Consider the following 23,888-nt stretch of genomic DNA (forward strand, 5'->3'; position numbering starts at 1 on the left):
GATGGCATAATGTCATAAAATAAGGAAAAATCACTCCATTTGGTCCAGGAATTTTAAATGTGTGTGTCAATTCCATGATTTCAGAAGGAAAGGATTAAGTTCATCTGAGATGTTTCTCTGGGCAATGCAGCACCAGGCCCCGATTACACAGTAGGCTGGTAGATGTGTGCCAGCTTCCTGAAAGGAAAGAATGGGATATTTGAGAAGAATGTAATTAAAACTTTACAATTTACAAAGGTATTTAGGGAAACCAAGTCAGGGTGGTGTAATACCCTGGAACTATCTACAGGGGGAGCCATGAGCACCTCAGACCTGAAGGGGCAAGGAAAAGAGAGTGGTTCTAGAAACCCAAGAGGCATTAAAAGGAGGTGACCACTGAGGGCTCCGGCCTTCCACTGAGGGACATATTCACCCCATCACCACTTAGCAAGGAAGCAGTTATGGAAGTTAACGCTTCAGACTCACTTCCAAATTCTGCTTATGTGTCCTATCACCTGAACTTGCATCCAAAAGGCAAGGAAATCCACTGTGTGCCATGTGGGTCAGCCTCATGGACCACGATGCAGGATGGAGAAGACAGAGATGAGTTTCATGAGGCATCCAGAAGACATCCAGCTAGAGAGTCACATGGAAGGTGCAACTGAGCATAGAACAGTAGAATTTCCTTTGGTTTTGTTGAAGGAATTGACATTGGTTTTACTGGGTACAGGTACAATGTAATAAAGATTTACTGACCATAAGGACTCTAATAACTTACACCTTCTCTTCTTTAGGTTCTATTAAGGTTTTGAGAATCTGGATCAATGATAATACATGGAATCTGTGAAAGAATTTTTTTCCTTTTAAATGACATGCTAAGAGGTAGCAATAATAAATGCTTAACTTGGCAACTATCTGAGAATGGACAGTGTCAATATGCCAATCATGCAAATGAAATTTTTAAAAATGTATGCAAAAACAACAACGGTCCCTCTACATCATTTACATCTAGAAATGGTTATGGTGCGACCTGCTTACCTCAGGACCAACTCCAGCCATAAACCAAATCAACGACAATCTACATGGTGTGACTCAGGGTATGAGCATCCCCAGTGCCAAATGGCTCCCATCTCCCCAAAGCCAGTTACTCTTAGCTAGAATTCTGCCATTATAGAACGATCTTTGTGTTTCAGATGCCCTGGATTTCCTGGTATCCCTTCTTAAAATTCATGTTCTCTTAAAGCAATATCAGAGTAGATATTAGCATATTAAGTTAATTCGGAGTAATAGGAATTAGATTATTAACCCTATTTAATCCAACAACTACCTATACTTTTTAAAGGGAAGAAAGTAGACTTGTTACACAGGCCACTGTCTGAAGAAGACAGACTGAGATGAGGTGTCACCAGATAGACAATCTCTGGGTAGTGAGGGGACATGAGGTGGCAGCTGGAAGTCAGGGTCAGAGGTACAGGAGAGAAAGAAATATAAAGGGAAGGAGCAGTGTCGAATAGATTCAGTAGATTGTATTTGTTATATGTCACATATTTTATACAAGGCATCATGCTAAGTTCTCTCCATGCATTGTCTCATGTAATCTTTACATCAACCCTGTGAAGGAGGCCCTGTTAACCTGCATTTTCCTAGATGAGAAAAATGAGGTTTAAGGAAGTTCAGTAACTTGCTTAAGGTCACAGAGCTAGTAAATGATGAGAAAGAATGTGGATTCCACATCCCCTGCCTCATTTCCTCTGAGATATGTTCACATCCTCTCTTGCCCTCTCTGCAAGAGATTTAAAGAAGGGTGAATTAGAACTGGTAGAGGATTAAAAAGAAAGAAAAAAACAAACTAGAAAAGGCCTGAATGCAAAACACATACATACTGTCCCCAAAAGAGATACTCATTTATCAATTCATTGTCTAACAAACTTCTGTTGAATGCTTACTCTAGCCTGAGTTTATACTTAGTTCAGGGATTACAAGGGTGAAGAAATATTGTCCTACTTCATAAGCTGGCAGCAATGAAGACTCTGACCCATGTGTGTACTCTGAGAATACAACAGCTAAGTTTGTTAGGCTGTTATAGACCAGAGAGAAAGAGTTTAGGAATATGCAGACTTCTTAAGTAAATTTGGTGCTGAATAAATATGAAGCAAAAGAGGAAGCACTCATATCAGTTGGTATAAGCTAGGCTATGCTGCAGTAACAACAAAAATTTCCGTGGCTTTACAAGGTGACAGTTTATTTTTTACAAATTCAAAGTCCACTGTGATGACTCTCAGGGAAAGCCATTCTCAAAGATATCAAAGATCAAGGTGGCTTCCTCTTTTTGGAGGATTGGAGAGGGGTTTCATTATTCCAACACAAGTCCTCCTTCACTACTGCCAGAGCAGAGGGAAAATGAGGAGAGAATAATACATGGCATTTTTCCTAACTCAACCTGGAAATGAGATGCATTGCTTCTGCTAAGATTTTATTGGCCATAAATAGTTACATGGAACCATCCCCCCACAAATATCCTGAGAAGAAGTGAGGCATATATTGGGGAAACCTAGTACTGTCTACTGCAGTACTTAGTAGCAAATGCATACTGACTGTGCTTATACAGCCCTCGATAGTGCAGAGACTATTTGCAGTGTCTCTGATTGTGACATGGAAGATCTCTTCTTAAGGGTGCCAAAGAAAACCAGGTAGGAAAATAGACCAAATGTTCATAAGAGAGATGTGGATATTGCCTAGTCCAGTCTCCATCCCAGTTAGACAGTGGGCTCCTCTTGCAAACTTATTCTTATAGACAAAATAAAAAAATCAGAGAGAGAGAGATTCATTCATTTTGCTTCCTGGCTGCCATCAGAAATCTGTGGGACTTCCCTAGGCAGCAAAAGAATTCATCTTCAAGGGTAGCATTTTAAAAGGTGGTTTAGCTTTGGTCAAAGTGCACAGAAAAAAAAGAAAAATTCCAAAAGTTGCAATTCACAAATCAGACACATTAAAGTCTTGAACACACTAATTAGTTCTTAGTCAATACACTGTAAGGCTACCCTGAAATTATGGCTAAATTGCTTAAGAAGAAACATGTTTGGAACTGAGGGTGGAAATTGAGAATTTGGGAAATTAAACTCATTACTCTATATACTCCTGTTATGACTCAATTCTTCTTCATTGCCCCTTTTTGAACCTTTTCTGTGTCTGTTGTGCTCCTGAGCTGAGTAATGGAATTTAATATTAGGTTCTTTTTTTTTTTTCCAAGTGCAGGTGTTATTTGGTCTTGCACAAGAGTAGCAGGACATTTAACAATCTACACAAAGAGGCTTAGACAATATTCAAGGAAATGTTCCTTCCTAACAGGCTGGCATAGAGTTATTTCAAAGGAGAATGGCAAAGAGCTTAGAAGTGTTGACAGGGGGATGAAATGTACTAGAAGCAATGGACAAAGAGGCAAAGTGGGAATGGTAAGAAGACTGGGTAAGAGTCTGGAGGTTGGCATATCCTAGCTGCTCTGACAAATAATGTGTGACCTTGGGCAAGTCACTTCATGTGGTGGGTGCCGTGATGTGCTACTCAGATTCTCCCTTCAGGATTGCAGGACCCATTTCCCCCATTGCTGGGGGTTATCTAGGCAGAGAGTCTTAGCTGTCAACAATTTGAAGGATTGCTTCAGTTGAAGGGTGTAGCTTCTCCCAGGCAAGCCCACATCCAATGACTAGTCTATGAAGAAGCCCGGCTGGACCTCTTGCCCCAACTTGGAATGGCTCGGGAAGGCCATTTTACCTCCAGAGGTCCCCATGGAGTCAGCTAGGGCCTTTGTTAAGAATGCATTACCTCTCAACTTCTCCCTTTGCCCAGTTTTGCTTTCTTCCTCTCCCTCATGCAGGTGTTGATCCCAAGAACATTCCCTGATAATCATCCTGCTCCTAGTCTCCACTTCCAAGTCTCTTTCCCGGGAAATCCAATCTGCGATTATACACCAGCTAGAGGCTATGAATCTAGGGCTCAGTTTCCTGGTTCAGTCAGGGAAAAAATAAATAAAAACAATCCTGACAGAGCTGTTTGGGCTTTTAACATGAGGCTCATCATGGACACAAGGACTATGGACACCCGGAAACCGTACATGAAGTTTTGTGTGCAAGTGTAACGGAGCCATTTCCTGGGGAGATGAGTTGACCTTGACAGATTGCCTCAAGTGTTTTTCACCCTAACAGGTTAGGAGTCATTGATAAGAGATGACCTCTTACAGGCACTTTAACTGCAATATTCCAGGATTTCACAAGGCACGAGGTGGAGTATTCAAAAAGCTGCTCTGTATGTTCCTAACTTGCCACTATGAAAGTCAATTCAGGGACGCCTGGGTGGCTCAGTCGATTAAGCAACTGACTCTTGATTTCAGCTCAGGTCATGATCTCAGGGTCCTGGGCTCAAGCCCTATGTCTGGCTTGACGCTCAGCGGGGAGCTTGCTTGAGGATTCTCTCCCTCCCTCTCCCTCTGCCCCTCCCCCTCTTGTGCTCTCTTTCTCTCTCGAATAAATAAATAAGTCTTTAAAAAAAGAAAGTCAATTCATATTTATGAGTTAATGACAGAGGTCTACCCTCAGAGAAAATGTATTCATTTCAACAGTGTTCCAGAAATAATTGCCTAGCCTTAATTTTTAAACCTTTGAAAGGGCTCTAAGGATAGGCATTTCACGAGTGGAAAAGTGAATCCAAACTGGCTGGTCAGAGAAACAATGTAGAATAGACTTGCAGTCCTTGTTCCTACAATTCTAGAACCAACTCGGAACCAGTTCTAGTAACACGGTGTCTTCCCACCTCACCCTAGCCCACTACTACGAGAAACAGATTCGCTCCAAAGAGAAGAGCAGGAGCTATCGCTTGTGTGTCTACTATACACCAGGTGCTCTGTACACTGATTTTATTTAAGGCTCAGACTTTATTATTTCCATTTTATATAGAAGCAAACTGAGACTCGAAGTTTCAAAATTTTGTTCAAGGTCACAAGACTAGCAAAACTGACTTGGATTTAAACTTATGTTTGTACTGTCCACCTCCCAATTTGGGGCATCTTCTGACAACCCCCCTGCCCCGTTAGGCTATGTCAGATCCTCATTCCATGCTCCTAGCAGGAAACAGCTTCTCAGGTACAACTGGCAGTGTATAGAAACAGCAGCCATAACACCAATTCAGCTACCAGAGTCTCTGCTACCTGATGCCAAGAGAGTTCACAGAGGATGTCCGTGAAAATAGAAGTTGGAGAAAAAATGAAAAACAGTTGGCCACTGGTAGAAAAAATAATGCAGGTGATCTGATGAATCTTTTCCTAAGTGTTCAGAGTTTAGGAACGGAGGTTTTAAAAAAAATTGGGGGGGGTTTATTTGGACTAGGTCAACAAAATCCAGGCAGACATTTGTGAGTTAATGTAATACCAGAAGTACTGTCTACTCCCGTAAGAGGAGTCACTACTATTAATTGTACAGCATTCATTCTATTCGCCTAAATGGGGTACACGGTGAAACCAAAACCATACTGCTGTTAGAGTCACTAGCAATATGATCTTAAAAATAAGCACTACATCTTACATGTGTGTAGTAGACGCCCACTTTAATGTATACTATCTCATTTAATCCAACAATACTGTGGAAGAAGCCTGAGCAGGTATTATCTCCACATAATAGATGAAAAACCAGAAGTTTAGAGAGCTTAAGGGATTTACCCAAGACGTCTCCATAGCGTTCTGGCTTCTAGTCTTTCCCTAAATTTACTAACATGTAAGAAAAAAAAACCAGACCCACATCAATGAGCCCAAACTATGCAAAGAATTCCATGTTAACCCCCTACTCCATAATTCCACATAGCAACCAGAGTGTTGATTTCAAAATGTGGATCAGATCTTGTCATTTCCCTGCCCTCAAACCTCCAGTGGTTTTCCATCACACTGAAATAATAAATCAAAATCATTTCTCTGGCCTAGAAGTTCTTACAGGAACTGGCCTGCCCACTTCCGTTGCCCACACTAGCTCCTGGTTCTTGAACCAATAAGCATGCCCCTTTGTATGCTTTTGTATCTGCTCTTCTCTCTCTCTGGAACTCTTCCTCCTGCTACTCCCAGGAACCATTTTCCTTACTATCTTAGCTGAAGAAGCACCCTGTTATTCTCTTTCCTTTGACCTGAGCTTATGTTATTCACAACTCCTAGAAGTACTTAAAAATTATCTTATACATGCATTTGTATATTTTCAGCTATGTTTCATAGTCATCATCCATATTTGTCTATGCAGTCTTTCTCCCCTAGAATATGAGCTCCATGAAGGCAGGAATTCTTTCTGTTTTGTTCACTGCTAGATCCACAGTGCCAGGCTTAACAATTCGTGCTTACTAAGTATTTGCCAATTTTTAAGTGAGTCTTACTGAAAATGTCAGTTAAGCAAGTAGTTGAGATTATAAAGAGTGGATTATAATTTTCACATTTGCTGCAGTCAGCACTTCCCTTCTCATTAACTGGAGAGGTCTTTATGAAATACATGATGTATTATAAGGATTTTATGAGAAATGGTCCCACCCTGGCTTCATCACTTCCAAGCTGTAGGAGCTTCACTGAGTTATTTAATTTTGCTCCTATTCTAGATTTCCTCATCTGTAAAATGGATATAATTGTAGTAGTTGTGGAATTCATAAATTACATGTAAAAAGCAAGCAGTGTCTAACACATTGGAAAGTATTCAATAAATGTCAATAGAATTACAAGAATTTTAAAGAGTTACAAACATAGATAGTCATTCCAGTTATTTATTTTCTTATTCACCATTCATGTACTAATGAGCTAGGCCCTGGAGAAGCACAAATGAATAAGATTTACCCCATGTTTCAGGACAGCCTGGGACTGGCAGGGGGGTGCATATACAGGATGACTTTTCTCCCCTGGACTACCAGAAACTTCTACCATATGCATGCATATATATATATATATATATATATATATATATATATATATATATATATATATATATATATATGGCATTCTGTGAAATAAGTTGTAAAAATAAATCATTAATTCGCTTAATCATTATTACATTTTTTTTCTCATTTAATCCTCAAACACCATTGAAGACATTGGAGAAACAAAGATTCGAACCTCAGAAACCACATTAGTCCACAAAGATACTGAGCCTGGCTGGGGACTTGGATTGTGTTGCCTGCACTGTGTCATGAAGATACTGGAGTCTTAAACTGTCACATTTGCAAGAAGATCTTACCTAAAAATCCTGGCCCCAATTTCTCTTGAAAGAGTGGATGTCCTAGCAGCACTGGAGCTGCATGTCCTGCCAACCGAACGTAAGCTGAGTAGCCGTTGGCCCCCTTCAGTCAACTCTCCAGATGTTATCAATTGTGAGTTTGTTTCTATCCTCTTTCCCATAGGCCAATGTTACCATCTCCTGCAATGATTGTAGCTTTTTCGTTTTCTCCATAAAACCATGTCAGTGTTTGTTTTATATGTATTTAAGGCTGTGTCGTGAGACTCATATACATGACTGTAATACATTCTCGGCGGATTGCTCTTTTTCTTATGATTTAGTGTCCCCTTTTTGTTCCTAGTGATTGTTTTGCTTCAAAATCTGTTTTTGTCTGAGTTAGTATTGCTACCATGGTATTCTTTCAATTATTACTTGCCTATTGTATTCTTTTCCGTTTTCTTATTTTCCTTACCCCTCACCTCCATTCCAGCCTTTACTCCTCCCTGAGTAGCAGTTTTTTGAGAAACCCTTCATTTGCTCCCTCAACCCCAAAGCAGCATCTTGGGCTACCATCTGACAGGCTAGTGGGAACTCAGAAGACCCAGTTACACTGCCAGCACCAGGCACCAGGGGAATGGCTGGGTCTGACTCCTATGGGTCTCGATTTGTATCTGGCTATGGTTTTCTCTATTTTTAAGTTATCTCTTTAAAAACAAACATTAATCTGTCCTTACTGTACAGAAAATTCAAAGTTGGTTGTGACTATTTTTCAAGGCATGGGCTCTACAAAACATCCAAACTGCATCCAGGATCTATGGTAAAGATGGTGCCAGATAAATATAGACAGTTGGTAGCTCTGTGAGGGGAAAATGAGATTGTAAGAGCTTACCTCAGCAAAATCAGTAGGGCTGGTTTCCTAGCATGCAGATCCCGTGAGCAGTTCCTTTTTCTATCCTTCATAGCTGGAGAGCAGGAGAATAGGAGTATCACTCCCAGGGTCACAATAAAATTAAAGGACAGATGTCTTTAAATAGGTTGTATATCATCAGTGTAAGAGTTACGTGAGCATATGTGATGATTATATCCCCAGCCTCAAGGGCGTATCTCAGATACTTTATCGAACCATCAGTCTGTTATTTTATTAATTGATAATGCAGTGATATTAGAGAAAGAGAGAGAGAAAGAAAGAGAAAAAGCAGAGACTGAGGTAAAAAGAGCTGGCGGATAGGAAAAAATAATCTACCACGAAGTTAAAAAATGTGCCGGTAGTTTGAGAGTCTAAATTTAAAACAACATGATGCTTCCTACAGACCGAAAATCAGCCTACCCCGCTATGTCCATTCAGATTTCCCTAATCTAACCACTTCAATTTATTGTTCACTAATTAGATAGAATTGTTGTCCAGAATAAAGAAATCACCACCCAGTAATTACTTCATTGTAAAACGTAATGAGCACCGAAACACTGACACATACTGTAAAAATCGCAGCACAATAAATAGAACACTGTTTTCCAACAATAACCCAGCAGTGAATTCTGCTAGTGTATTTCTTTGTGAAACATGTTTATGTGATAGTCTTCCAATTTTATGGTGGAAGTTTATCACCATAAGGTGCATTTCATGACAGCCGAATAACTACATTCAGTTAGGCTTGTCACCATGTGCCTTCCGTATCAAGACACATGCTGATTGTATCAAATACTGTTGACTGTCTTAGTGCCACGAATAGAAAAGATGATTACACTGTTCTGTGTAGATATGATGCAATATTATTCACATTGCAAGAAATCGAAGGTCAAGGTTGTCTAACGACATTAGAAAGATTAGGTATTGAAAGCTTCTTAATGCAGTGATGATTTCACTAATGGGCAGATGACAGGTGTACCTTAATGTGTGGATGATTCTTTATGTAAATGGGGGGGGAGAGAGGTATATGCATATCAAGTCACTGAGTGTTATTAGGGTGGGGATATGGGTTGTTAATTTGTCTTTTTGAAAATAAATCAAAGCAATGCTTTAAGCACTCCCTTTTCAAAATTTGTTTTTTTGCAAAGGATTGTACTAGAGGACAAGAGATCTAAAATTTTGCCTTTCTCCTGCACAGACACATTCTGTGATGGCACTGGCAAAAAACTAGTGTGCCCTACACCTTGGCATTCCCTGTATTTCGGGTGTTAGCATAGCACTGTTGGCTTTTACTCTCATCTAGAATATACTGCAAGGCATATCTGCATTAAGTTCTACAATCAGACTGATGTCTCTAAAATTGCAAAGATTACTAGCTAGTCAATCAAATTTGTAATTTATTTATATGCCATTGTCAAACAGCTGTTAGGGTCTGATCCCAGCTTTGCAACTCACACAAAGCAGATGACCCTAGAAATTTAATTTCTCAAAATCTCACTTTGATAGTTTATACACAGTAAACTGTGATCTTGTTTGGGTCTCACAGTTCTTTTTTTTTTTTTTTTAAGATTTTATTTATTTATTCGACAGAGATAGAGACAGCCAGCGAGAGAGGGAACACAAGCAGGAGGAGTGGGAGAGGAAGAAGCAGGCTCATAGCAGAGGAGCCTGAGGTGGGGCTCGATCCCATGACACCCGGATCACGCCCTGAGCTGAAGGCAGACGCTTAACCGCTGTGCCACCCATGCGCCCCCACAGTTCTTTTATAATCATGTAGTACACCTCAAAAAAAAAATACAAGATATTTACTAGAATGGTTTTTACAATAGCATATTTTCCATTAATTTTTCCTTCACATCCACATACTTATGAGCTAACTTAAAAAAATCATAAAATTGTGATTTCAACCCTTTACCAGATCAATGCACAATTAATTTAAGAAATCAAACAAATATCCAGGTTGAATGTCTGTTGACATAACAGCTATGTCATGGGAACTATATTAGCTTTCAAAGGATAAAGGTTAGTTTGGTATAATTAATAACACACGTGTTTACCATTTAAAGAATATCTGCAATTCTCTAAACTCGCGGCCTTTAGGAACATGATCCACAAAGTATCCTGGAAAGAGCTTACTGGTAATAGTCAAATGGCCAAAGTGAGAGACACCTTGCTCTGTAATTAGGGCAGGATGGTGGATGAAGGCCCAGCTAGTAGAGACAGAAGAATATATTCAGACCTATCAGTCACAAGGAGTAGAAAATTCAGTATTTTCCATTAGGTGGTCGTTGGAAATAGTGTCTGCAAAGAGTTCTGAGAGCAATCGGAGGCTGTTCCAATAATGGGACCGTGCTAGGGAATCTGAGAGAGGGACTGAATTGCAGTCCCAGGCTCTTGACTAGTCGCTGTTGTAACAGACATTGTAGGTATTAAGGTCTCAACCAGTCCTATGTCACTCAGTAAAAAGAGGAAGAAACCACAAGGCAGAGAAAAACTACATGTGTGACTACCCTTTGGATGGGATTGGACAGTGATGTGCATTACTGCACGGGACAGGCCCAAGGAAGCTGGGGCAGGGATGAAGAGTATGGAAAGGAGACAAGGAAATCATCTTTGTTCTACGAAGAAAAAAATGGATGCAAGCAGAAGAGTAAAATTGGGCTTTAGAAAAGTGAGAACTACACAGACCCAGGCTCCAGGAATGGGTCATGGCCCACAAAACTGGGGGGTCTGTGTCAGACGATGTTCCCTATCCCTCAGTGTCTGATATAGGTGTTCCGAGGGTGGGCTATTGGCTGAGTGGAATCAGTCAGCTGAACGTAAGAATCAGGTTACTTATTTCAATTGTCTTAACAGCTTAATTGTTCAGCTATTTGGTGAGTTAATAAATCTTTGTCTATTTACCATTATGCCAATTATCATTAATCAAATTAACACAAAAATAGTAATAATGCAATAAAAAGCACAATATGATCATGATATTTGTGCATTATCGGGTATTCGAGAGCAGATGAATTGGGACCTTACAAAAAAAATATTCTGAACTTTGTGTGTGGTGGGTTGTCTCATTATTTATAAATTAGAAATCCCTGGCTTTAACCAATAACCCAAGAGTTATCTCTTGATTAATTGATGCCCTTGTGGTAGCTTCATTTTCATATTTCAAAATAAATGCAGTCTTTACTTTGTAGCGAACACTACTTTGGATAGTTGATAGAAAAGAAATCCTTAGTTAAGGGGTTCAGGGTCCCTAAAGCCTCAGTTAAGAAGTATATATTAACTACTTTCTAGGTGATTTTACTCTGCATTTTTAGAGAGTTTTAGCAAAGTCTAATCTGGAAATGATATTCACAATTTTAAACTCATAGTTCAGAAGACATTTCTTGCAAGCTTAAACAGATACATTTAAATTAATGATTTCTGTATCCACTAGATGATCTTTTTCATCCGAGTGTAGAAGTTTCTTTCAATGGAGTTTGTCAACCCAGATATTTCTGTGCTATAATGTGGGCTTCTCAGTCTAGTTGCTTCTCCTCGGATTAAAAATATCAGTGTTTGCATATTTGATCAACGAAGTGGAAAGCGCTGGATTTGGAAAAAAGAAGTGACCAGGATGGTTGAGATAGGAGGTCACTTGCCTCGGCCACCACCAGCCACTACCCTGGTTGAGGGAGAAACAAGACTCTGATTACCTTCATCATTACTGACCCTGAAACAGACTGACCCCAGTGAGAAGGGACAAAAATATAAAAATATCTGCTGAGCCTGGCTCCCTGGTATGAAACTGCAACATAATCATGAATTACATAAATCTTTTATTCACTTTAACCACTTTCCTCCATTTGTAAAATCCGAGTTCTTTGAAGTCTGATATTTTATAAATTTCATTATAATTTCTGGTACTAAGAATCTCCTAGACATTTAAATATAGGAGTAGAGTTGCAAAGAGAAATGCAGCAGATTGTTCTATTTAAGACTTATTCTCACAATAACCAGCTCTGGGTCATTAACTGATAACAAGGATCAATGATTTTCTACCTTGCCTTAGTGAAATATGTCCAAAGCTATGGAGTAAATGTTTCCAGAACACAAGAATTCATTAAGGAATGCTGTGGGAGAGAAACTACTTGTGCAGAAAGGAAAGGGGCAAATAATAACCACAATAACTGCAAAAAATAGAAACTTCTTAACTCTTGCCTGAGGAATGATTATTCAAAGAAGGAAAAAGAAAAAAAAAAAAAACAGGGAGGAAGAAGGGAAGGTAAGCAGAGAGAAAGAAAGAAAAGTGAATCGACAACAAGCCTGTCACAAAGAGCTTACAATCTGTCAAGGGCCACCCAGCAGCCAAACTTGAGTGCGGACTGCCACTGCCCACTGACACAGCTCTGGGTATAGAGATTACTTAAATAAATAGGGACGCCTGGATGGCTCAGTCGCTTAAGCCTTCAACTCTGGATTTCACCTCAGCTCATGACCTCAGGGTGGTGAGATCGAGCCCTGTGGGCTCTATGCGGGGCAAGGAGCCTGCTTAAGATGATCTCTCTCTCCCTCGCTCTCTGCCCCTCCCCCACCCCGCTTGTGCACGTGGATGCACACACGCACTCTCTCTAAAAAATAAATATAAATAAATAAACTTAAAAAAAAAAAAAGGCCAGAGGATGGGGGTGCTGGGTTGCTGACTAGATGGCAAATGCTACCAAGAAAATCAGAAAATAAGTCTTCGCTTCTTCAATATGTCAGAATTTATTGCTATTTGTCATCAGAAGCTTACAATTCACAGCAGCAGGAAATACCAGGCCCAAATTGCAAATGTAAAGGAAGAAAGCTACTGTTTATAATCCGATTTCCTTCTCCTGATTTGCACTAATTTTTCTCTAAGGTCAGTGCAATGCGTGTCAGTGCTAGAACACAGGGCAGTTCGATTTCCCCGCAAGAACACATGCGGGACAGCAAGCTGGAGAAGGAACACAGAGCACAGGGTCGAGCTGTCTGGTTGTGCCACCCTGGACAGCCGGCTCCCTGCATGTGGGAGAGCTCAGCCAAGGGCAACAAAACCACAAGCCGACAGCTGTATTCAGTGGGACCAGAAGAACCACAGATTTTAAAAAAACACATATGGTTTTGAGCCGCTGGGTTTTGTCGTTGTTTGTTACTCACCATTACTGTGGCAATAGATAACCAATACACTGCCCTAGGCTATCACTTGTATTGTCAACTAGTGTTTTTACGGAACTCTTGAATTGACTCTTGGTATTTTACATAATAATAGTAACAATACCTTAATTTATTGGATTCTTTCTATGTGCCAGACACAGTGCTTTTTATTCATTCATTCATTCATTCATTCAACAAACACATGTCTAATACTGCCACGGAGTGTTACCTGTTAGGGATGTAGTCATGAAAAAAAAAAAAAAACAGAGGTTCAGCCATTATAAATACAGTCTAGCTGGGAAAACTCCCAGTCTGGTTGGTAAAAGATGCGCATTAAGTCATCTTACAAATGTATAAAAACTATGATAAAGGCTATGAAGAAAAATTATAAGGAGTAGAGCTTAGAAAGGGAATTTATCCAACCTAGAGATCAGGAAAGGAAGATTTTTTTTTTTAAACACTACCTGAGAGAAAGGGAAAGAGCATCACAGGAAGATGAAATCCTACTCACAATGGCCCCGAGGCAAGAGGGAGCAGGGCTCATTCAAGGAACAGGAGACTTGGCAGAAGCACGAGAATGCTCTACTGACGCTTCCTGGGGTCTGTTCTGAAGTGGAGTCCCTGAAAGGCTTTTTCCCTTCAGTACTCAATACTCCTCTGGCAGGTTGGTAGATTTGTGATGTCCATTTTACAGACAAGGAAGCTGAGCAGCAAAGCTGAGTAGCTGGGCCAACTCTACCCTCAGATGTCACATCCAGAGCCAGCACTCCAGTACTCAGCCATACGTCCCCTGTCCCTGATACTTTCATGAACTCCTTGAGCACAAGCTGTATACTTTGTTCTTTCCACCGCCTTTGGTCCTTCACAGAGATGAGGTAGGGCAAACAGGCCTGAGAGCCGGGTGGACATGGGTTCAAAGGCTTACCTTGCCCCATGAACAAACCATTTAATTTTCCTAAACCTCTGTGATTTCATTGTTTTGGGTTAAAAAAAAAAGGGATAGTGATACCTCTTTTCAGGCAGGGGCAATGGGGACATATAACTAAAGGACTTGCAAAGGAGTGGACACTCAGTAAATGCTGGCTGTTATGACGACTATCAGAGATTCGGTAATGGAACGTGTGTGCGTCTGATGTTGACTCATTATTGTTCTCATCAAAAGGCAACCAGCCCTAGGACACTCATAAGTCCAAAAATGACAATGACATTGAACTTCACCGGGGATTAAATGGCTCAATTAGTAAAAAGCCCTGCTAATTTCCCAACCCACATCCAACTCTGGAAAAGGCCTCGGGTCTCAGGCCTGTGGCCTTAATGATTTGCACATGCGCGCCAACCGTCTGACCCCTTCAACAACTTCTGATGGAAGGGTGGTCAGGGGGTCTCTTCAAAGTTCCCCCACCCCAGGAGAAGTAGCAGTCCCAAGGTGACTCCATGAAAACGCAAGCCTCGGAACTTCTCTAATATTCCCCATTTCTCTACAAGTCTTGTTTCCTAATCACTATCTCCCTGTTTGGGTTGAAAAGCCTAAGTTTCTCTGCTATGCGATGCCTTTCGGAAAAAGCACACAGAATGCATACACCACCTAAGGAACATTTCCTAACTGACCGGCAGGATAAAAAGCAACATCAAGTGATTGAAATCAATACAACAGCCTCATTCTAGCACCTAATACAGTGTTTGGTCATTTAGCGTTTGAGTGAAGGCTGCCTTTGGGTGCCCGTATAGTATAACCGTGAAGAGCGGGCATCTGGATTCCTTCTACTTCTGAACTATGTGGTCTTGGGCAAGTTACTAAACCCCTCAGAGCCTGCTTGGTCTGTAAAATGGGGATAATAAGCACTCGCTGGGTTTTTGGAAGGAACTGATGAGATGAGGAATGTAGCACTTTTAGTGGTGTGTCTGGCACCCCATGGGCTCAGCACACACTGTAGTTATCATTCCTGTTCATGGTGTGGAGGCCTCCACAGACACTGTGTGTTGATTCATTCACCTAGGGGAATGCAGCATACAGTAAAGAAGTTTTCGATTCTTAGGAAAAGGGCTTCCTTTCCCAGGCTCTTACCTACAGGGAAAAGGTTGCCGGCACCTCGCCACCCCCACCCTGAGCCACTGCCTAATGGTTCCCCCCAAACATATAAATCCCTTCACCACTTTTTCCCCAGAGAGAGACTCAAAAAGAAAGCAACAACAAAACCCAACTTATTTCTCCATAATGAAATTCATAGTATGCTAAAAATATTAAGGGAAACTATGAAGTTGCTATTTTGGGAGGTCAATATTTGACTATTCCTGAGCTAACAAAATAATCCAAAGGAACCCTGTGGCTCACCAGACCAGGGGAGTCAGGCTAAGCCACTAAAAGTTTGTTATTTTTAAATTACTTGTTTGTTTTAATATTCCTCTTTCAGAAGTTCCTTTTGGATCAGCCATGAACTGGGCAGCCTGGGTGTGCCTAACACCCCCTTCGTTCCCCAAGACCTCCCGCAAGCCAGCTGTCCTGGCTCTCACATTTCCCTTCTGTTATCACAGTCCCTGCAGAGAATCACAGAGCCCAGGAGGAAGAAAGACCTCAGTAGGCAAGCCCCTTCCTCCAAACACAAACCATCCCTGTCATATACGTGCCTCCTACTCTGTGTCCCTGAAAGACCATGCCCGCCGGGCCTGCCTTACTTGGATAATTCCTTCCAGGGGTCCGCAGGCCGACAAGCTGATCTGGGTACAGCATGCATACGCATTCCTTCTCCTTCGTGACCCGGTGTTTAGAGTTATTGTTTTTGAATCACACAGCCTAGACATCAGGAATCAACACCACTTTTCAGCATTGCGACTCTCAGTGAGTCAAGAATCCATGGAGCTCCGGGTCCCCTGTCTGAGAAACCAGAACACTACGTACTACATTCTGCCTTCCGACCTCACAAAGCTCTCATGAGGTTCAAATCCCATCTGACATGCCAAATGTTTTGCAAAGTTTATTATTACCCCTCCCCATGCAGGTAAATGAGATGTTAGAGAAACCTGTGCCCTCACTCACTTGATCCAAATTAACTTAGAAATCTGATTTATTTTTAGCATGCCAATTTAGAAGTCCTGAACATGTAAAGCCAATGGGCATTGCGGCAGCACGAGAAGTCAGGGTCGCACGTATTTGATAGTTTCTAGGAACTACCCAGGTTTTGAGGGTCAGAGAGAAGTCCGGGGGTCAGGATACCCAATCTCAGTCAGGCAGTCTTTCTGTGGCTACACGGTTTGGCACATGAAAACTTTTAAGAAAAAAAGAAGAGTTTATTGCCTAGAAGAGTGTATTGACTACTTTTAAATTAGAGCAATATTTCTATTTCTGCAAAGAGTGACTCCTTTCGATTCAGGAAGAACAGCCTTGATTTACGCCCTTAGTGAATTCAACCAGGCAGCTTAAAATGTAACCTGATAATGTAATTATGATTATGAGGGAATGCCTGGGTTTAAAAAAAAATAAGGCCCACAAATACCCAGAGAGTCTGTACCTTTGTGACATTCACTGCTTTATTCACTCCCTTATTCAACAAATATTTACCGAGCATCTGCCATGAGACCGGGATCTGTGCTACGGATACAACTGTAGATAAAGTAGTGAAACATAGGAGATCTGCATTAATTCAAACATGTCCAGTAATTTAAACGATCAGGAGAACAATGAATCTAACGTAAGACAAACTTCTAGTTGATACTGTGAGTTCCAATGCTCTGTGAGGAAGCAGTGAATTTGGGCTTCTGTCTGCACTTCTTTTCCAAATAAGACACAGTGTGGGAGAAAGAAGAGAGGAGTCAGGTCGGGAATCCCGTGTTCCACACGTGGCCCCGCCACAAGCTCAAGGTGTGGCTGCTTGGTTCTCCTCCCCTTCTCTGAGCCCCTGTTCGCTCCTCCATGAAATGAAAGTGTTTTCCCGTTCAAATGCCTAGCACTCTGATTCTGTGGCTGTTTAATTCGGCTGCTCACTGTCTGTGAGCCACCTCCACTGTTGTGTGGGGCCAGAATCAGAGGACTCTAGGCTTTTTGTTATCTTATTCAGTTTTTTATTTGAATTTGTCTGCACATGTGAAAATTGAGATATTTCATGTAACTAATCTGGATGTCCATCTTCTCTTGATGGATAACAAGATCTGGCCACTCAGGGACACTTACCTTAAGACAACAGCAGATGAAAGACTGAGGAGCTGACACTCTCTTTAGATGCCTCCTGGGCTCTAGAGTTTTCCGTGGTCCCCATTGCTCCCTGCTGCCTCCGGAGACAAATGCCAAGGATCCGTTTTCTTTATTCTCAGCACTCTCCACTCACCTGTAACCTGACAGGCCCAGGTGTAGGCACTTCCCTTGCAGCAACTCAGACTTAAGGATCTCAAAAAGGAGAATTCTAGAAGCCTGGCCAAGGTGTCTTCCTGAGGACCCCTGAGCTGGTTAAAAATGAAATAAACCACTGTTTCTCACTCTGCCGCACACTGGATCCTCATGGGGAATTTTTAAAGATCCTACGCCCAGAAATTCTGGTTCAGTTGGTGTTAGGTGGGGTCCACATGACATCGGTATTTTTTAAGAGCTCCCCAGGTGATTCTACTGAGCAGCGGTAAGGGCTGCCACTGTTTCTCATGAATCAAAGCAGTATAATGATCTTGCTGTCTTCGGTTGCAGGGGAAATCTCCACATTCAGCCTGTCCTAGGTCCCAGAGTTCTAGGCTTACCGTGAGGGCTGGCTTCCTGAGTGTGACTTCGCCACCACACAACACCCCATGCTTAGAACGACCCTTTACTTGGCTTAATGCTCTGTTGTCACCATCCTGAAATTCTTAATAATTTTAAGCAAAGAGCCCTGCATTTTCATTTTGTTCTGGGGCCCTGAGATCCTGTAGCCTGTCCTGCTTGCCACCATCCTGGGGCAGGACTTCCCCCCAAGGCAATCAGACAGTTGCCTCTTGGCCTCTCCTGTGGAGTGTTAGCACTGGCTTTTCTTATCCTTCTGAAGAGTCAACTGTTTCCTCCCTCACTCCCTCTATTCTTGCCTTAGCACATAAAATGAAAACATCCATCATCTTGGAAGAATATGCCCGCTGGCTCACTCATTCCTCCCCAGAGAGGAAGAGCGACTTCTCTAATTGGTGAGATTAGAGAAAGGTCTTCAGGGCACCTGCACAGGCCCCTATCCAGACCCTCACACACTCGTCTCTCTCCTCAGCAATCCTTGACTAGTTTGGAAGAGAAGCTGTTTCTCCTTTCTGGTGTCTTTGCCTGCTGGAGACCCACGTAGTGGTAGCACGGGCTCCGAGTGTTGATTCTGCCGCAAAGGAGCTGTATGATCTGACACATCCTACTCAACCTACCCGTGACTCCGTGTTCTCACCTATAAAACAGGGATCATAATAGCATCTACCTCTAAGGCTTGTTGGCAGAATTAAGTGAGTGTCTAATCTATATCAAGGGCTTAGAACACATATTAAGGGCTAAGCATGAGAATATTAACTGGTGTGGGCAATCAGGGCGGGAAGGAGTAGGAGCCCAGCTGAGCCTCAAGTCCAAGCCCCATTTTCCAATCCAATGTTTCCAATACTCAGGTTGATATTTTGATTCCTGGCCCCTGTATCTACTTCTCACATGGGCTAGAATCTGTAAGGGAAAGTGCATGATTTTGCCACAACACGGGCCAGTCCTAAAGCTCCATTTTGACTCTTTTCCAATCCCGCTCCCATTGTGCACATGGGTTATCACCCATCCCAGGAGTCTCCACTCTTCAAGCCCACAGTCTGGAAATGCCACCTATGGGCTTGGCATCCCAGAGTTAGAAAAGCGGTTAGAGATGGAAAGGAACTGGCAAACTAGCTTCCAGATGAGAACATGAGGCAGAGAAGCCCAAGGTTGCCCAGGTTATCAGTGGCAAATGAAGAATCAAATGGGAGTCAAGACAATGGCCATGCTGCTGGGCACTGTGGGAAATTCTCCCATCTCACGTGTGGGGATAGATCACTGTTCAGTGTGTGGCCATCCCTCTTCTCCCAAGGATTACTGCAGAACGATGACCTTCAGGGAGTAAGTCATTCCATAATAGTAAATGTGATGAATGTTGAAAGGGACAGATGAAGACCCTGGTTTAGCAGTGTGAAACAAGGGAAGGAGAGAGGGCACAGAGAAAAAGAAAAAAGAACAGGCCGTTCTTCCTTTGTTTGAAATGATGCTTGCAAGTCTCAGCTGTGAGGGGACCTTGCACAGGCAGTGTGTGAGGAGGGCAGGTCACACAGGGGTCTTTCCTCCAGGAAATAACCTTCAGCATCATTGTTTTCTAATATGGAGGATAATGAACAACACTGTTATCCAATTTGCTCTTTTTCTCAGCGTAGAACTTTCCCTGTGCTGTCAGCCCTTTGGATTTATTGATACTACAGGGAGTTTGGAGAAATATCGGCATTACATTGGCTTTTGGGCTCTTTGTTTCAAAAGAAATGTTTGAATTGTCCTATTTGACAAAAAGAAAACAGGCTTGGCAGTCACAATGGCTATTTCTTACATTGAAAGGAAGGAAAAGGAAAGATGAAGGAGGGAATAAAATAGGATTTTATTCTGTGGTTTTTCAATTAATGATACAGAACACCAATGATTTTGGTGGGAAAAGTATTACATAATAAACAAAAACTCCAAACTAATAATGGAACAATCTTTATTATTAGCTTGATAGCTATCATCAGAGCAGCTGGCCGGAGTAATACTAGAATATATTAAAAATATATATATCCCTACCACTGATAGTACAGAACAACTCAGGTCAGGCCCCATTACTGAACACACCTAATATTGTTTTCTAAATTTTCAACACCTATTCAAATAGAAGCCTGAAAAGAAAAATTGCCTCTCACTCCAAAGCTTTAAAACACACAAAAAGGCACCATATTGCCACTTTAGGGACACATTTGTTCCCTGCTGTTGCTATTTTATATGTCATTTCAGTCCTGCAGTTAGCTATAAAGCAAATCTTTTCTTCTTCCGGAGAGGAATAAGAGCTGCCTGAAGGGAAACAAGAATGAGAAGCATCCTTAAAATGACTGATTTACAATTGGCAAGGAGATACAATATGAAAATTATAGCTTTCTCATTTTGAACATGGGAGCCTCAGCTCTTACTCTGAAAGTACCCCCTAGAGGCCCCCTACTGGCACAAGAGAGAGACTGTCATGTTTGGGTTTTTAGAAGATATGGGGGGAAAGTAAGATGTGTGTGTGTGTGTGTGTGTGTGTGTGTGTGTGTGTGTGTGTCTTGTAACTATGTGTGTGTGCTATGTTTAAAAATATGTGTATGGATGGGGGGGGTGTGTGTAGCGGTGGTAAGGGGATGAATTCAGCAGGGGTTAGGTAGAGTTAAAGGAAATTCAGAGAAGTTAGCATATGCCACAACTCATTATGTACCGGAGGTGGTCCAGTCTAAACATAAGCATGGAATTCAGATACCTTGAGTTGTAATCCCTATTCTGACAGTGACATATGGTGGACCCTTGGGCAATTCCTCTGACTGTTTTGACCCTAACTTATCATCTGTAATAAGGAAAATAACACCCACAGAAGAGGGATATTGTGGAAATTTATTTATGTTACCAAAGGGCATGGGGGACCACAGGTGAAAGGTTAAAGATAAGCCAACGACTCTGTGCCTGTCAACAATTCCTGTATGGTTCATGTGTACTTCCCCATAGGTTTAACCTTCTCTTCATGACCTTCCCAAATACCTCTCTTGGGTAAGACCTAGTAAAGAAGACTCTGATTCCTCTCCCAAAGAATACCAAGAGGATTCACATAGCCAGGTGTGATAACAGGACTCCAATATGGCCCCATTGACCCTCACCTCCTTGTATTCTCTCCTTTTTGTTGTTTCCTCCTACACTGAAGCACAGTTAGTTTATTTACCCAATGGAATATGGCAAAAATGTATGACTTCCAAGGCTAGGTAATACGAGGCATCTCAGTGTCCACTTTGGTCTCTTGGATTGCTTACTCTGAGGAAGTCAGCTTCCATGTGGTTAGGATATTCAAGAAGCCCCAGGAAGGGGCCCAAATGAAGAGGAACCAACTTACCAGAAACCTGAGTGAGCCACCTGGGAAATGTATCCTCGAGCCACAGCCAAACCTTCAGATGACAGCAACCCCAATCAGTATCTGACTATAAGTTCATGAGAAACCTGAGCTAGAATTTGACTGAGTGACTCATAAAATCCTAACTCATAGAAACTGCAACATAATGAATTGTTATTGTTGTTTTAAGCCACTAAGTTATGGAGTTATTTATTATGCAGCGGTGCAACTAATGCACCTCCAGTAGATTGGGTTAGGGTGGTCCTGATGCCATTCTATCGAAGAATCTACCTTGAAGCTACCGTCATCTTTGAGAGACTGGTTAAGATAGATATCGTGAGTGTTCTCAGGCCATGAGTCTACTGATCACTCATTCATTTATTCATTCATTCATCCTTTAATTCCCCAAATATTTATTAACCATCTGCTGGATGTTAGACTCTGAAATAGATAATGAGAGAGTAAGAGTCAGTTAAATATATTCCCATAAGAGATCTCATCAAGTGTACTGGTAGAGACAAATAAACATATATAACATAATGTGGCAAAAAATATGATAAGGAATTACATAGAAGAAATTGTGGGAGCCCTTGCTTGAGGGAGAAGTTAACTCTTTCTTGAAGAATCAGGAAGGACTGCTCTAAGGAAGGGATATTTAAGGACATTCCCAAAGATCAGCTAGAAGTTACCAATGGAAAGTAGAGAAAAGACAGGAGGCTGCAGTATGAAGAAGAATGAACAGCAGGTACAAAGACAGATGGAGCTGCAGTGTGTAGATCAGAAGGCCCCAAGTGCACGAACAGTGGCTGTAGAGAAAGGGATTTGTTTCCCTTAACTTATACCTCAGGTAAATGGCCCTTTTCTGACATCATTGCCCTTCTCCTATAAAGTCAAAGAAATGTTCAATTACATAAACTCTAGCACAAACAATGAAAAAAGAAGCCTTCATTTCATATTCAGACACTCTTTAATTCCTTCCTCCAGTTCTTTCCCCTCATCTGAGACCCATGTGTTCTTCATTCCCTTTCACAGCTTGTGTAAAGAAGTCATTTCTACCCCAAGAAAAGTGTTTAGTGTATTGTGGTCATTAATGAAACAACTGAGTTCTTTCAAGGTGATATGTTACCTCCTTCAAGAGGTTTCTCTGAGTCTTCCATAAAGACTGAGGCTTCCTAGAGCCCCAAGAAGACCTCATTCATGAGGGTTAGTACAGAACCTACCAAACTGGATTGTTACCCATTTGTTCATCTCTTGTTTCCCCAGTTGGACTGAAAATCTGGTGTTTCAGTCTTGAATGGTACCTCTATTATTCCAGGGTCTGGCATACTCACAGATATGACCATGACCCCTTCATTTTCTCTCATGCAAATTTGATCTTCTCCTTTATAGATCTCTTTATCATTATTGGAAGTGTTCCTGTATATACACTTTTTGGAGGGTACATTTGTTTACTATTTCTCACCCCCCACCCACCCCACAAATGGTCATTGAAGTTCTGTGGTATTACAACCTTGTATGTTTTCTTCCAACTATTTATAAAGCCTACTGCAGTGCCTGGCAATTAGGTGGTCCTCAATAAACATATTCAGAGTAAAGAGACAATTTAATTCAGTAATTGCTATTGAATGAAAACAAAATCAATGTGGTTCCTTATTCTCATGCGTATGTGAATCTTTTGCTTTCTCAGAAAATTAATCTTAGATACCGAAAACATGTATGCCATTTCTCAGTAAAATATAGTGAGTTTTAATTTGGTTCAATAAATTAGTTTTTAGGGGGCACCTAGGTGGCTCAGTCAGTTAGGTGTCCTACTCTTGATTTCAGGTCAGGTCATGATCTCAGGGTTGTGGGATCAAGCCCCGTGTTCAGCTCCATGTTGGGCTTGGAGCCTGTTTGAGATTCTCTCTCTCCATCTCCCTCTGCCCCTCCCCAACCCCTCTGTCTCCCTCTTGTAAATAAATAAATAAATAAATAAATAAATAAATAAATAAATAAATACGGTTTTAGTAGGTTCATTATCTATCAGCCCATTTTCTGAAAAAGCACATACAGAGCCTAATATGCAAAACCTAAGTCTGTATTTTTCCATGAATTATAAAATTAGACACACATTTTTAATAATCAATTACTATGTAAGTGTTGGGTTAACACTTAACAAGATCTCAGTGAAGTGGAAAGTGGGATAGCAAAATGCCAGCATGTGTAAAAGCCATTGTGTTTTCACTCCATGTCTAACGAACATAAATAATGCCTTTGACACAAATCTAACACTATTACCCTTGGATTTCTTTCTGCAAGCTGGGGTTGTGAAAGCAAAGCTGCAGGTTGTTTCCTTAAGAAGGAATGTGTTTGTTTGTGACTGGCAGCAAAATGGTGTCAGCAGGGACCTCATCAGACATCCCTCCTCACACTGCTGATTGGCAGGTGGAGGTGAGAAAATAAACAGCAGACCTTCCTGAGGCACAGGGGAGGGGACAGAGACAAAGGGGAAAGGAGTTGTGTCACAGAGCTGGGGAAAGAGGGTCCTTTTGGAATAAG

This window comes from Ursus americanus, chromosome 20 (assembly GCF_024610735.1).
Source record: "Ursus americanus isolate L20-20 chromosome 20, mUrsAme1.1.p, whole genome shotgun sequence".
Classification (NCBI taxonomy): domain Eukaryota; kingdom Metazoa; phylum Chordata; class Mammalia; order Carnivora; family Ursidae; genus Ursus; species Ursus americanus.